We start from the raw sequence: 12,497 nt of genomic DNA on the forward strand, positions 1-12,497 counted from the left end.
TCCAAATCCAAATGAAAGTGAACAGCACATGGACAAAGCACTGGGAGGAGCCTGCTGGACAGGAACACTAAGTTGGAGACTCAGGGGCACTTCCTTCCTCTTGAAAAAAAGAGTTAAAAAAAAAAAGGACTCCTTGCACAAAAGACTACAGCCAAATCACAATCTAAGGAGTTTTTCTGTGCAAAATTATCATTTTCGAGAAGGTTTTATGTTGCCCGAGAGATATCCTTCGCCAGATTGTCGTTTTTGCATGTTCGGGATCTCGATCTTACCAAGAAAGCCGCCAGAAGTCAGCTCGCGCGCCCGAATGACGTGTTCGCGTTCGCACACTCTCGCGGGATCGGGCGGCCATATTACAAATCTCGTGGCACACGCGAATGGACAGAAAAGCGAGTTGGCGAACGCAGAATCACGGTAAGACGTTACCGCGTGCGCGAGAATGAATATTGAGCACGCGAGGAAGCAAGACAACTACGCTACGCGGTAGATTGCGTAGCAATCTGCAACTTCGCGCTCTATGCGAATCGCGAAGTTACCTGAACTTCGCAAGCCCTGCGAGCGGAGCGTAGTTCACCGCCCAGGCTTACCTGAGACCTCGGGGTCAGGGAAGGCCAAGGAGAAGAAGAGTAGGAAGAAGCGGTTCAGTCCTCAGGAAAACAGCATCCTGATAATGGAGGCGGTAGAACAGCATCAACAACTGTTCGTAACCTCCACTGTGTCATTGGCAACCAAAGATGGACTATGGCAGTCCATCGTGGACAAGGTGAATGCAGTCGGAGTGCTGAAGAGGATAATGGAAGAGGTCAAGAGGCGCTGGAATGATGTCAAGCGCAAAACCAAGCTGAAACTCGCCAACAACTGGAAGGCAGCAACGCAGACTAGAGGTGGGAATCCTGTGCCACTGGAGGAGCTGGTCGAGATGGAGGAAATGGTGTCCACAGTCATCAGTGGGGAGATGGTGGCAGGAGTTGGAGGCCCAGACACAGCTCAACAGGACCAGACACAACAGCAACAGGGTGAGTAACGGCCAGGGACAATGGCACAACGGCACACATGCACAATTGAGCTGAGCACATCTGTGGACAAACCATGCCCCAGCCCCCAACTCCCACCAAGAGACCAATGTACACAAGTATGCAACATCTCAGCACTGTATAAGCACAGAAGTCAAAGGCACACCACATGAAAGGGATAAGGGGCAGCAAAATCAGAGCTACAGGGGCGACTTTCCCAAAATGCAGCACACACACAGAACATGCAGAGCACATCCACATTGATAACGATGTGGCACAAACCGCAAAACGTCCACAACAGAACACATGACACAACTGGTGCTGACTGGGTGTAGACACTGGCCAATTACAATTGGCATTGCAGGGAAATGTGAGTTGATAATGTACAAGTACAAACACACACACATCTGTTGTCGAAATGTTCACTGTCCCACATCAAATAGGCAGCTCCTCCCAAACAGCCATGATGTAGACATTCATGCAGTCTTTATGTAAACATGTACAATGTGACAACATACATGTGAACCATGGCTGACATCACTGGAGCCCTGACTCAGAGAATTGAACAACTGTCAAGTTTCAGAGTGGCTCTAGCGATGCCACACGGGAATTGGGAAACATGCTGAGGTTAATGGAGAGCATGGAGCGGGTGAATGTGGAAAGAGCAGCTGCCACAGCTGCACACCTGCGAGTGGTAGCTGGGTTCCTCAATGACCTCAAGACCATCCTCATGGCATTGCTGCCACAAGGCCTGGCGCTGATGCATGCTGATGCTACCACTACATCCACATCTCCGCCCCCTGAAGTGTCAGAGCTACACAGTGCGGCAGACATTCCACCTCCGGCCCCTGAGGTGTCACTGACAGACAGTGCTGGAGAAAGGGCACCACCACCCACACGTGAGGCACATGAAACAGCAGAGGACGAAGATGTGGATGAATCTGGCTTTGTGGTAAGAAGGACGCAGTAGCATTCACCTCCGCCATAGGGCCTGTTTCTGCTTGGTTCTGGCCTCTGCATCATCACCTTCCACTGTCCCCGATACACTCTGCGACACTCACCTTGGACCTCGACACGGACTGCTATATACTGTTTGATCGCCAATGACACAGCAATCAGACTGAGAACTGAACACTTCCTCTTCCTTTGGACTTGTCATTCCCTGAAGGACTCTGGCTGACCCTCACGGGCCAACATCGTCATGTGGGGTTTGCACGGCCCTGTACTGCTCCAGATGCAACACTCCACTGAATGTGCATTAAACATTCATGATCACACAGATGTGTCGTGTCTATGGTCTTTCAAGTGTGGGAGTATGGATGAATGTAGGGTCAGTGAATTCCTCTTATGTCCATGTGGCTCATGTCGTTGGACTTGGGTCACAGGGTGACATTTTCCAGAATGTTGTCCGGGTGGCGCAGACACAACAACAGGGACACACGCATTTGTTACTTCTTTGTCCAGCCCTTTACGGAACCATGCACAGAGCCCCGGGGTCATTGTTCAAACCCTTACGCTGGTCTGGCATACGCCAGGCCAGCCCACTCTGCTTAGGCTCACTGGGGGAGACGACAACGCTACATGTCCCAGGTCTGCCCTGTAGTTATCTGCTGATCACAGGTCTAGTTGTCAGCATGCCACAGCCACTCCCTCACGGCTGGTAGACACCCACACCACACCCATCCAGCACACGCGTCACAGGACATGTGACCCTGCCAATAAAAAGGGCCGAGTGCACGTGCTCGACGCCATTTCCAGCCTCTCCCTGGGTGTATCCATGTGGTGCACATGTAGGCATGGGGGCCCAGGGGCCTGCAACATCACATTCTGCCGGCCCAGGGGTGACATGATGGCGTCCGCACCACGATACCCAATCATAGAGGGTCCATGACTTGCAGGGCACAGACTTTGTGGCACTGGATACACTGCAGCTGGCACAGGCACACCGTCACGGGATGGGGACTTTCCGTGCACTGAGGTAGGGGCACCTGAAGTGCTGAGCGAGTGTGCAGCCTGCGATGATGCCCCGTCCTGGAGGTCCAGACTGTGCCCTGCTGAACCGCAGTTTAGGCCTGAGCCAGCGGACAGCGGGGGCCTACCGCCACGTGCCATCACCTCCTGGATCACAGAGTTAGTGGCACCTATAACGCTGAGCGGGTGTGCAGCCTGCGAAGATGCCGGGTGCACTGGTGTGTCCTCTGCCATGGCGAAATCAAGACCCAGAATCAAATGTGAGACCTGGTAGCCTGCGAAGTGGGGCTGCATGATGTGGAGGGTGCCATGTCCAAAGGGCCCCGGGCATGTGGCTTGCAGCGGCACGTGGTGGGCCCTCATTGCTACACGCCAAGGGCGGAAGGTGAGCAGTGAGGCCTGGGTGCGCTGGGTCGGGCATGTACCGCTGGGTGGCGGGAGGGGCTGGGGTGCATCTGCCTGGGTGCGCAGGGGTGGACAGACGATGATGTCTTGTGCAATTGTATGTACTTTGCCATTCATGTATCTGGACTCTGTTTCAGATGACGGATCTGTTTCAGATGTGTGTCCTGGTGAACTGCACTACATACCGACACATGGTTGGAGTCACACCGGTGGCAGCAGGTGAGCAGTGTGGCCCGGTTTCACATTGTCGGCACTCTCTCTCCCTGTCATCTCTTCTGTTATTTGTGTCTGTCTCCCCCTCTCTGTCCGTCTATCTCTCTCCCCCCTCTCTGTCCGTCTATCTCTCTCCCCCCCTCTGTCCGTCTTTCTCTCGCTCCCCATCTCTCTCCGTCTTTCTCTCGCTCCCCCTCTCTGTCCGTCTTTCTCTCTCTCCCTCTCTTTCTCTCTCCTTCGCTCTCTCTCTGTCCTTTGATGTGCGCAAGACACACCTTCTCATCATGATTTTTGTCTTGCAGGCTGTGACCTACGGATTGTCCCGAGGGTAGTCGCCATGTGTCTTCATTTCTGTTCTGTGTTTCTTTGAATGCATTTTCATTTGTTTCATCGAAGGCGAATGTGTGATGCTCATTTTTGTGATGACATATGCTTGTCACTAAATGTGATTGTGCGACATCAGGCGGATTACTTGGTACATGATTCCGTGTAGTTGATGTGGCATGTCTTTGGCTGGAGGGGGGTGCCAGGGGAGGGAGGTCCTGGGGGTGGTGGCGGTGGGTGTTGTGGCCCTGTTGGGGCTCCGAGCTGCATGATCAGTGGCTCCATGGCATTTGTTACCTTTCAGGTGTGGCTCTGCGCTGGGCTCCATTTTGTGGTGCAGGCTGTGGTTTGACTTTGCACCAGGTCAGAGCAGGTGTTAATTTCCTGCTGCTAACACACCTTATTGCCTGTTTTGTGATCTTATCGCCGATCTGGCTGGTCGTTACGGAGTGGTGTTGTTGCGGCTTTTTGCACGGGAGCGCCTACTCTGCATCTCATTAGCGATAGTTGCGGGGGTCATCTGTGGCGATGTTTTTTGCGGCTGCTATCGCAGGTAAACTGGTGCTATGGGCTGTTAGCACCAGCTTGTGAATGGGGTGATAAATTTATTGTGACTTTGGCTGCGATAAAGTGCCGTTAACTCAGCAATAGCTCCTTGAGAATATGCCCCTATGTTTTTTAACTTCGGTAAGGGTAAGAGGATGTAAACACAGCTAGGCTTCATGTAGGGCAGTAGATAAGGGCGTAGGAACGGTATCTGACGTTTAGCAGGTGCGGTCAGATCCATGTTCATGCAGCTTTTTTTATTTATAGCTGAAAATTCCACCCAAATCCTGTCAAACGTCCTGAAAGCCCCCTTTGTACTTGAAGTTGTAGGAAATATTTTCTTCATACGAGTATTTCCATTAAACATGAAAGTAATCCAATAGCCTAAAGAGCTTTTTCATTTATCATTGTTAGTTTCTTGAATATTCAAAATAAAACATACCTTATAGGTTTCTTTCAAGCCTTTCTTAGTCCACAGAAACATCAAGTGTGCCAAAATAGGTGCTTAGAGATTTGTAGAAAGACATGTGAGGTGCATCTAAAGCAAGCAGAATGCCGCTCCTGCTGATTTAACACATTACTCCAATAACGGTGTCAAAATCTACAGCTGCACCCATGGGACCATATTTAATGCATCTGCCAGGCGAGAAAGGCTTCTCTACAGGTTTCGTGAATGGACCATTCCAACAAGGAAATGACTGTACACGAAGGGGCTTGGTGGCATGCCCACATAAAAAACTGAATGAAATATACCGACTTGCTAGGACTGGTTTCCACGCATTGTTTAACTAATATAGTACACCTTCCTGCCCACCAAGTCACATTGCTTTTAATTAATTCACTATTCAGAAAATGTAGCCCCGGGACCGTTCCAAATATTAATGAGACGGTTGATGCAACAACTTTCTTTTTTTCGTTTCCATAATGTCCCTGTTGAAACCACTGATTTCCCTAACAGAAGCAAAAGCCGGCTCAGAAACCTTTCCTGGAACTATATACAGTTCATAGAAATATTTATATAAATCCTCGTATTTTTTCCCCAAACTTAATTTCGAGTCCTTATTAACCACACTGTAAATAGCCTTTTGGATTTTCATTTTTACTGCTCAATGCATTTTCAGGCATTAAAAGGCACATGTGAAGCCTGTGTATTCTATACATGAATTTATGATGACGTCACTGAGCGGTAACTTTTCAGTTTAACTGACTTCCCTACTCTTTTCCTGCCTTCTTCCTCGCGTTGTCTTCACTTCCTTAAACTAACAAAATTAGTGTATGGATTAGAAACAACAGACTGTTACATATACAGTCTTTGGCAGGGCTTTAAGTGGGGGAGATCTGTGGGTCAGAGCTCCCCCAGTTTTTTGGGGGGGCCTCGAAAGGGGTCTCTAGGGGGCTCTATTTTCGGGCCTCAAAAGTCAAAGGTAGGGTAACATGTTTACCTGCATATCTTCCCATAACAGCAAGATAGACATATGGATTCTGGTATCCCTGAACTCAGAATTTAATAGCACATCCTTTAGTGAAGATGGTTTTTACATTCTAAGTTTGGAAATAGCACTTTTAGAAAGTGGCTATTTTCCTGTTCAACCTTTCTGTGTGCCTCTGCCTGGTTGTGTATTGACTGTCTGGTTTGTGAGTGACAGGGGCTGGGGTGGCTCCAGGAGGCTGGGTGAGTCAGCACTAGGTTGAATAACCCCATCTACATGTAGAGTGGTGGGGAGGAGTAGCACCTGGGTCTCAATAGGGCTGTGCCTGCCTGCCACAATGCTGGCTCCACCTCCTGCGGTGCGTCTGATGTCCCTGGCCCACACTCACAAATGAAGAAGAGGTGCACTGGCAGAGTGCACCCAGAACTGGTTTAGACTGGGTCCAGGACCCCTCACACAAGAAGATCAAAGACTTTTGGGGTATAAAAGTAGGACTGGAGCCCCAGTAAAATTAGAATTGGAAACTTCGTGATCAAGAAGGAATCCCTGCCAAAAGAAGAACAGCCAGGAAGACTGGGGAAAAGTGCTGCCATTGCCAAGTGTCTGGGAGCTGACCTACAGTTGCTGTGATTGCTGAGGAAGAGGATCAAGGGACTGTCTGCTGTGTGCTGTGTCCCCCTTACTCTGCCTCAAGCATGATCTGCCCCAGGATCATGTCCCTCACGCTCTGTGCGGATTAACGCACCACTGAGAAACTTTGGAGTGCCTGCTATGCCCCCGAGCGCTGTGTGTGCATTGACTCCACCACCGTCCCTCGAGCTGTGTTGTGTGCCCGAGGCCGGGTTCGCCGCTCTGAGAAGGAGCCTTGAAAACACCCTGCCGGTATTCACCACCGCCGGCCCGGGATCGTCATTTCCGAGCCGCGCTCGGATTGGTCACAGCAACAAGGGTTTCCCCCAGCAACGCGGAGGTTCGTCAGGTGGAGCTACATTGAGTCTGGAGAGGTGCGATGCGTCCCCTAGCAACCGGGGTTCCCTCGCACTCGTCATCGAGGAAAGGAGCTGAACCTGAGGCCGAGGCGCATCCCACCGGCGAAAGCGGCTTCACCGGAGATCAGCGCGGACCGCAGAGCCCCCTTCACATCCTAAGGTAACCGGCTCCAACACGTGACCGGAGTTTGCACAGGGGGGGAGATTGTGATCACACACGCTACCGGCAGGCCACCGCAGGGGTAATTAAAGCTTGGTGACTTGACTATGGCAATCACGGGGGTGATTTGAGAAAGCGCTATTTTTGTGATTTGAGAAAGCGCTATTTTTGTGATTGGGAAAATGCTACTTTAAAAAAAAAATGTATTTTGCATTTTAATAGTAAACAATACGATACATTCGTAGTATAGCAGTCATGTACGCAAATGACGATGTTGTTTTACAGATTACAGTTAATTGCATTTTCATCGCATTTATGTGAAGGGAAATATACAACATTTCTTATCGCCGTTGTAGTGTAATAAGAAGGTGTTTTACAGTTGTGATATATGGGTAAATGCTACTTTGGGTGATTCTCTGACTCCACAAGTGCAGCTGGGTCATTTTTGAAAAACATATCAGTCACATTAGTTTTGAAATAACGTTCCACACGCTAGGAGCAGGAGTCCTCCAAACCGAAGGGCTCAGCCAATTTCATTATTCACCAGGTTTAAGGAAACATTATCCAAGTGAGCATTTTTAAGAGAACATTATCCAAGTGAGCAGTTTTAAGAGAACATTATCCAAGTGAGCATTTTTAAGAGAACATTACCCAAGTGAACATTTTTCAAGAGAACATTTTCTAAAACAGGAGTGATTGTGTATGTGCTGTTTATGACGTTTTGATCTGCCTAATCTATATGAAGTAATTTATATTTTTATAAATACTTGGTGTAGCGTCCATTTGTGGTGTTGCGCTATGTGACTGTGAGTACAAATACTTTACACATTGCCTTGGGGATAAGCCTGTCTGCTCGTGCCAAGCTACCAAGGGGCTGAGCAGGGGTTATCTACAGTATGTAAAATAATATTTCTTTATTCGATGCAGTGATGCAGTAGGATGGCAGTGCCTCAGGATATTCTTTATTCCATGCAGTAGTCTATTCTTGTTCCACTGCACAATGAGAGATCCTTTCAGGATCAGCACAAAATGAAGAGTAACATCTGCCTACCAAATGGCATTCCAATTAAACATTGTTGATCACTGGAGTAAACTATTCAACTTTTGTTGCAGATAAGAGGCTTAATATTCTCATTGCGTGACTCAAGGCCTTATCACCTGGAAACCAAAATCAGCAGAGGAAGATTTTCTTTTCTTTTTCTGATATACCAGTCCAGCCTTCAAGAAGGAAGTTCTAAATTTTTACCATGGCTACCAGTGACTTATCTGCTTCTGCTCTGAAGCGCAAGTCTATGCAGTCTTCAATGATTGACTTCCTACCGTCACTGAAGCGCCAGCGTGTTACAGGGGAGTCTTGTCCAGTGCAACCAACTAGTGACGAGGCTAGCAAAACTCAGCAAGAGTCCACCAAGGACAGTCCACCTTTACAAAGACTTCAACGTGTGCCAGAGAAAGAAACCGTCAAACTCCCTGACTGCTGGAACACTAAACAGTGGTATTACTTTCAAGAGGAATATAAATGGTTGTATCTTAAGTAAGGCAATATTGGATGTTCTTCCTGCAAACAGGCTAAATCAACAGGTCTTTCAGTGCACAATAACACCCAGGGCATGTGCATAAGTAAAGAGTGGGCAGATGGTGAGGTTGGTCCTTCCGGTGACGGAAAAGCTTCCAGGCAGAAACAGCTCAGGAAGAAGATTATGAAGCATAAGGTGAGCGCTGGTCACTTGGCAGCTGAAGACATTCTTACAGCTCAGCAGGAAAATACATTGGTGGTGACAGTATACAAATGTAATGCAAAACATAAGGAGAGGACATGCAGGGTATTTGACACTGCCTACTACTTGGCAAAAAAAGATCACCCTTTTACTGACCACCCTGATCTAATTCTCCTTCAGGCAAAGAATGGCAGCGCAATGGGCCGTGTTTTGCACAGCAATGTGACTGCAACTGAAATAATAAGACACATTGCACTGGAAATGCAACATAGATTGGTCTGTTATATCAGACAACACAAACCAAAGATCACAGTATTAATTGATGAAAGCACTTCTATTAGCAATGCTTCTACCTTAATCATCTACCTCCGTGGCATTTTTGGAAATGAAAGTACCCCAGTGACCATCTATTTCGGCCTTCTGGAGCTGGCAGAAACAAATGCCCTTGGCGTAAAGACAGCTCTCCTAAGCTACTTAGAAAAAGTTGGACTCACAAAAAGTCTGCTACATGAAATCTTGATTGCAGTATGTTCAGATGGAGCAGCAGTAATGTTTGGTAAAAAAGGAGGAGTAGTAGCATTGCTGGAATCAGAATTTCCAAATCTTGTACTGACATGGCACTGTTTGGCTCACAGACTAGAACTTGCTGTGGCAGATACAGTTGATGAGGTTGCCGGGGCCAATCACTTCAAGATTTTCATGGACTCATTGTATGCCACATACAGCATGACACCAAAAAACCAGAGAGAGCTAAATCTGGCCGCCAGCGAGCTATGTGTACAGCTTCAGAAGATAGGAAAAATGCTTGATACTAGATGGGTAGCATCCAGTTACAGATCTGTGAAAGCTGTTTGGAACTGCTTCCCTGCCTTGTTCAAACATTTTGAGAATGCCTCTAAAGACCCATCCAGACCCATAAGAGACCAGAGTAAGTATGAAGGTCTCTTGAAGAAGCTTACATCCTATTCTTTTATCGGAGATTTGGGGGTAATGTGTGATGCACTTCAAGAGCTCAAAGACTTATCACTCTCCTTACAGAGGAGGGACATTACAATTGTTAATGCCCACAGACTTTTGGTTAGTCAAGTACGTATATTTAGAGCAGTGAAGGACTCACCAGGGGAGTTTGCTTCTGCGGCTCAGAGAGCAGTTGACGAGGGCAAATTCAAGAATGTTCCTCATTCCATGGTAGAAGTAACTCTGTTGCCCTTAATCAAAATCAGTTTTTCCAAAGTCTGTCTGTAAATATCAATAAACTATGTGCCCCGGATTCTGAGATAGAACTTATAGCCAGCTTCAGTGTGCTAGATGCAGGCAACTTGCCTTCTGGTGATGAATGCATTCTTTATGGTGAAACAGATATCCAGAAACTGTGTTCAGAGTTTCAGCTGCCAGCAAGAGATACTATCCAAGCTTTTAGACTTTTCAAAGAATTTGGTGGGAAGAAAACCCCTGAAGCATTAAAAAAGTTAGTAGTTTGCATGGAAACCCTTCCAGCAAGTAACGCGGATTGCGAGAGAGGTTTCAGCGCAATGAACTTAATTGCTAGTCCAACAAGTGCCTCTCTTCTTGTAGCGACCATTTCTTCATGCTTATGGGTAAAATTCAATGGTCCTCCATTTGAAACATTTGACGCAAAGCTGTATGTAAAGAGTTGGCTGGCAAAAGGTAGAAGGTCTGCTGAAGAAAATTGTTGCGAGAAACCCCAGCAAAATAGACACAGTGAATATCTTCAAGGGTTTTGGGAAATCCTGCAATAGATTTCTAAGTAATGTAAATAATTTTTGCATGTTTTTTTAAAGTGTTTGGTATGTTATGGCTTATACTTAATAAATATACCTTTTTGCCTATTTTATTATCCTTTGCTGGATGCGACTTCATGATTTTCTTAAGCACACAATGCTAGTTTTCTTGATTTAGACCACGCCCATACTCGGATAGGCCACACCCCTTTATGAAATATGCCATGCCCCTTTTAGAGCACCCTCAGTTTTTTTTCCACTTAAAGTCCTGGTCTTTGGTGATCAAAACGTCAGTGCTTACACCCGTTGCAAGATAAGAGGGTTCTTCCTTTCCCATAGCATGCACGAGTGCGGGGTTCCAGTAAGCGTGTTCCTGGCTTTGAGTTCACAAGAAAGCCCCTCCATAGAACAGAACTCCTTTTAGGAATACACCATGTCGTTTCCCGTGAGTGTGTGTCACTCTGAATTCGATTTATGATGTTAGAGAACCCCAAACCATTTACAAGTGACACGTTTTCCAGTGATGATCAAAACTTCAGAGGGACTGGACTATTGTTGGATGTCCTTTTGTTAATAATGATCCTGTTCTCAGCTGTCAGTAGTTACAGATACAGCACCCTCCGCTGAGCACTGTGGGCCCAATTCACAAAGAGAAAAATACACTTGTATATTTGCTTGTGTATATTTACTGCTACACCTAGGAGCAGTTCTACACTTTTCCACTATTCATCATTTTCGTGTATGGATTTACACCTACGTGTAGATCTACATGTCTCTAGTCCCTCAACTAAGTGAGTGGAGCCTCTCACAAAGGAAGTTATGAGTGTAAAGTTACTAGTAGTAACTTTTCACCTGTTGGTGGAGATCTTTGACACCCAGGTGAACATCTCTGTATGAGGATGTTTATTGAAAATGATTAAACTTTGTTATCCCTTAAACCAATTAATACCTCTAGTTTAATTTATCATTTAAATGTAAATTAATTTTAAATAATTATAATTAACCTGGAAATAAAAAAAAAACATTTCACAGCACATGAACTCATCAAATTGAATAAATATTACATAATAAAATAGTGTAACTATATTTATTAATAAATATTATTTTTTAAATAATGAAAACATTCTCACCCTCACTAGCATTTTAACTTGTATCCTTTATTTATGAATCTTGGTTTATTTCTTAATAAATAATCAATAAGTACTTATGTTTTTATGATACTTTTATTTTATGTGGGTGGGGGTGTTTTGTATTAGCATGCCTTCCCAACTCCCTACCTACATTTCTATAAACTCCTCCCACTTAGTGGTTATTATTCTTCATTTTCCCATCACTTCCCCTAGTCCCTCTCACATTTAGTACTAATTTATTAACTCACATGTACGGAAGTCCCTGAACGGATTTTGTGAATCGGTCCTTGTGTCAGCAGACATGTGTAGTGACATGCCATGAAAGGTTGTCACTTCTTCAAAATTCTTCCTTGAACCTTACAAATCTTGCAATATTAAGGACATCTGAGATACACACTAAGGTTGATAAGTGAATTTTGTTTTTAAGGGCTGCTTCTATCACTGTACACAGTACTAGGGGTTTGAATACACAGAGTTGAAAATTAAACTGACCCCCACGTTTCAGTGAAGATTTGAGAAATTATTGTAGTCAAAGTCTCTTCAAACCGCTTTCTGATGACTGTAGCACCTGAAACTTGACCATTGATATCCATGAGGAATATACCTGCGCTGGATGTTGGAATAGTATAATGTACTATTCTAACTCCAGTCTGTGCAGACAGTAGGGAAGGTGTTGGATTTTAAATCCGACACCTTCTGCCCCCTCCACAAGTCATTGTTTCAACTTGTGGAGTAATGGTATGCGTGGTTACAACGCGGTCGTAAACCTTTTGTGGCAAATGTTGTTTACCATCCCAGAGTTGTAATGGAGGCACCTGTAGCTCAGGGGCCCCCCAACTGATCAGGGGCTCCATGG

The 12,497-nt window shown here is 46.1% G+C and overlaps 1 pseudogene; it reads left to right on the forward strand.

The window, feature by feature from the left end:
• The first annotated feature begins 8,298 nt into the window (after nucleotides 1-8,298).
• On the forward strand, nucleotides 8,299-10,529 carry LOC146870683 (E3 SUMO-protein ligase KIAA1586-like; annotated as a pseudogene).
• The last annotated feature ends 1,968 nt before the right edge of the window (nucleotides 10,530-12,497 follow it).

This window comes from Triturus cristatus, chromosome 1_1 (assembly GCF_964204655.1).
Source record: "Triturus cristatus chromosome 1_1, aTriCri1.1, whole genome shotgun sequence".
Lineage (NCBI taxonomy): Eukaryota > Metazoa > Chordata > Amphibia > Caudata > Salamandridae > Triturus > Triturus cristatus.